At 35.2% G+C, this 3,718-nt stretch overlaps 1 non-coding gene across 1 annotated transcript; it reads left to right on the plus strand.

The window, feature by feature from the left end:
- The first annotated feature begins 1,762 nt into the window (after positions 1-1,762).
- LOC112767627 (small nucleolar RNA R71) lies at positions 1,763-1,870 on the plus strand. Its single transcript, XR_003185069.1, has one exon. It is a non-coding gene; the product is annotated as a small nucleolar RNA R71 (small nucleolar RNA).
- Positions 1,871-3,718: the final 1,848 nt, after the last annotated feature.

Below are 3,718 nucleotides of genomic sequence, written 5' to 3' on the forward strand. Positions count from 1 at the left end.
CCACATGATCATCAACCTAATAAAACATGAAATAACAAAGAGAAAATAAAATAAAAATGATTAATTAACATTGTATTGCCTCCCAACAAGCACTTCTTTAATGTCAATAGCTTGACAGTGAGCTCTCATGGAGCCTCACAGATAATCAGAGCAAGGTTGGGACCTCTCAACACCAAACTTAGAGTTTGACTGTGGGGGCTTTGGTTGACTCTGCAGTGAGAGAAGCTTTTCATGCTTCCTCTCCATGGTTACAGAAGGAGATCCTTGAGTTTTAAACGCAAGGTAGTCCTCATTCAGTTGAAGGACCAACTCTCCTCTGTCCACATCAATCACAGCTCTTGCTGTGGCTAGGAAGGGTCTTCCAAGGATGATGGATTCATCCTCATCCTTCCCAGTGTCTAGGATTATGAAATCAGCAGGGATGTAAAGGCCTTCAACCTTTACTAACACGTCCTCTACTTGTCCATAAGCCTGTTTTCTTGAGTTGTCTGCCATCTCTAATGAGATTCTGGCAGCTTGCACCTCAAAGATTTCTAGTTTCTCCATTACAGAGAGTGGCATGAGGTTTATCCCTGACCCAAGGTCACATAGAGCCTTCTCAAAGGTCATGGTGCCTATGGTACAAGGTATTAAGAACTTTCCAGGATCCTGTTTCTTCTGAGGCAATGTCAGTTGATCCAGATCACTCAGTTCATTGATGAGCAAGGGAGGTTCATCTTCCCAAGTCTCATTACCAAATAATTTGGCATTCAGCTTTATGATTGCACCAAGGTACTTGGAAACTTGCTCTTCAGTGACATCTTCATTCTCTTCAGAAGAAGAATACTCATCAGAGCTCATGAATGGCATAAGGAGGTTCAATGGAATCTCTATGGTCTCTAGATGAGCCTCAGATTCCTTTAGTTCCTCAGAGGGAAACTCCTTATTGATCTCTGGACGTCCCAGGAGGTCTTCCTCACTGGGGTTCACGTCCTCTCCCTCCCTTGTAGGTTCGGCCATGGGGATCAATTCAATGGCCTTGCACTCTCCTTTTGGATTTTCTTCTGTATTGCTTGGGAGAGTACTAGGAGGGGTTTCAGTGATTCTTTCACTCAGTTGGCCCACTTGTGCCTCCAAATTTCTAATGGAGGACCTTGTTTCATTCATGAAACTTAGAGTGGCCTTAGATAGATCAGAGACTATGTTTGCTAAGCTAGATGGATCCTGCTCAGAACTCTCTGTCTTTTGCTGAGTGGATGATAGAAAAGGCTTGCTATTGCTAAACCTGTTTCTTCCACCATTGTTAAAGCCTTGTTGAGGCTTTTGTTGATCCTTCCATGAGAAATTTGGATGATTTTTCCATGAGGGATTATAGGTGTTTCCATAGGGTTCACCCATGTAATTCACCTCTGCTATTGCAGGGTTCTCAGGATCATAAGCTTCTTCTTCAGAAGATGCCTCTTTAGTACTGTTGGATGATTCCTTCAATCCATTCAGACTCTGAGAGATCATATTGACTTGCTGAGTCAATATTTTATTCTGAGCCAATATGGCATTCAGAGTATCAATTTCAAGAACTCCTTTCCTTTGAGGCGTCCCATTACTCACATGATTCCTTTTAGAAGTGTACATGAACTGGTTATTTGCAACCATGTCAATGAGTTCCTGAGCTTCTGCAGGCGTTTTCTTTAGGTTAATGGATCCACCTGCAGAATGGTCCAATGACATTTTAGATAATTCAAAACAGACCATCATAGAATATATCCAGGATGGTCCATTCTGAAAGCATGTCAGAAGGACACTTTTTTGTCAGTTCCTTGTATCTCTCCCAAGCTTCATAGAGGGATTCACCTTCTTTCTGTTTGAAGATTTGAACATCCACTCTAAGCTTGCTAAGCTTTTGAGGAGGAAAGAACTTAGCTAAGAAAGCCGTGACCAGCTTATCCCAAGAGTTCAGGCTATCCTTAGGTTGAGAGTCCAACCATACTCTAGCTCTGTCTCTTACAGCAAACGGGAAAAGCATAGACCTGTAGACCTCAGGATCAACCTCATTGGTCTTAACAGTATCACAGATCTGCAAGAATTCAATTAAGAACTGAAAAGGATCTTCAGATGGAAGTCCATGAAACTTGTAGTTCTGTTGCATCAGAGAAACTAATTGAGGTTTAAGCTCAAAATTGTTTGCTCCAATGGCAGGGATGGAGATGCTTCTTCCATGTAAATTGGAATTTGGTGCAGTAAAGTCACCAATCATCTTCCTTGCATTGTTATTATTTTCGGCCATGTCTTCTTTTTCAAGATTCTCTGTAAGGTTTTCTCTGGATTGTTGTATTTTAGCTTCTCTTAGTTTCTTCTTCAGAGTCCTTTCAGGTTCAGGGTCAGCTTCAACAAGAATGTTCTTATCCTTGTTCCTGCTCATATGACAAAGAAGGAAATAACAAAGAAAATATAGAATCCTCTATGTCACAGTATAGAGATTCCTTTATGTGAGTAGAAGAAGATAAGAATAGAAGATGGAGAATCCAAACACAAGGATGAGGAGTAGGTTCGAATTCTTAGATGAAGAGGAGTGTTGGTAAATAATTAGAAGGAGGTGAGAGAGAAGAATTTTCGAAAATTAAATAAATTAAAATAAAAATATTTTTGTTTTTAATTTGAAATTAAAATAAAATTCGAAAATTAGAAAAGAAATAAAATTAAAATTAAAAATTAGAATAATTAGTTAATTAAAAAGAAATTTTGAAAAAGAGGAAGGTGATTTTCGAAAATTAGAGAGAATTAGTTAGGTAGTTTTGAAAAAGATATGATTGAAACAAAAAAGATAGGATTGATTGAAAAAGATTTGAAAATCAAATTTTGAAAAAGATAAGAAGTTTAAAAAAAAAGATTTTGAAATCAAATTTTGAAAAAGATTTGATTGAAATTTAAAAAGATATGATTGAAACTTAATTTGAAAAAGAAATTTAAAAAGATTTGATTTTGAAAATTAAAGTTGATTACTTGACTAACAAGAAACAAAAAGATATGATTTACAATTTAAAGATTGAACCTTTCTTACTAGGAAAATAACAAACTTAACATTTTTGAATCAATCACATTAATTGTTAGCATTAATTTCGAAAATATGAAATAAAAATAAGAAAAATATTTTGAAAATAATTTTTGAAATTTTCGAAAATCATAAAAGAAAAATGAAAAAGATTTGATTTTTTTGAAAAAGATATTGAAAATTTGATTTGACTCATAAGGAACAACTAGATTTTAAAAATTTTTGAAAAAGTCAACTCAAATTTTCAAAAATTTATGAGAGAATAAGGGAAAGATATTTTTTTATTTTTGAATTTTTAATGAAGAGAGAGAAAAACACCAAAAATGACACAAGGCATAGAAATTATGAATCAAAACAAAAATACATGCAAGAACACTTTGAATGTTAAGATGAACACCAAGAACACTTTGAATGTCAAGATGAACATCAAGACTTATTTTTTTGAAAAATTTTCAAGAAAAGAAATCATGCAAGACACCAAACTTAAAAATTTTTATTCTTTAGGCATTAATATTTCAAGAATGCATATGAAAAACAAGAAAAGACACAAAATAAGAAAATAAGAGGATCAAACAAGAAGACTGGCCAGGAACAACTTGAAGATCATGAAGAACATATGATGAATTTTCGAAAATTCTTGAGAAAAACAAACACATGCAAGACACCAAACTTAAAAATTGACTCTAGACT

Source organism: Arachis hypogaea, chromosome 17 (genome assembly GCF_003086295.3).
Source record: "Arachis hypogaea cultivar Tifrunner chromosome 17, arahy.Tifrunner.gnm2.J5K5, whole genome shotgun sequence".
In the NCBI taxonomy this organism is placed as follows: Eukaryota; Viridiplantae; Streptophyta; class Magnoliopsida; order Fabales; family Fabaceae; genus Arachis; species Arachis hypogaea.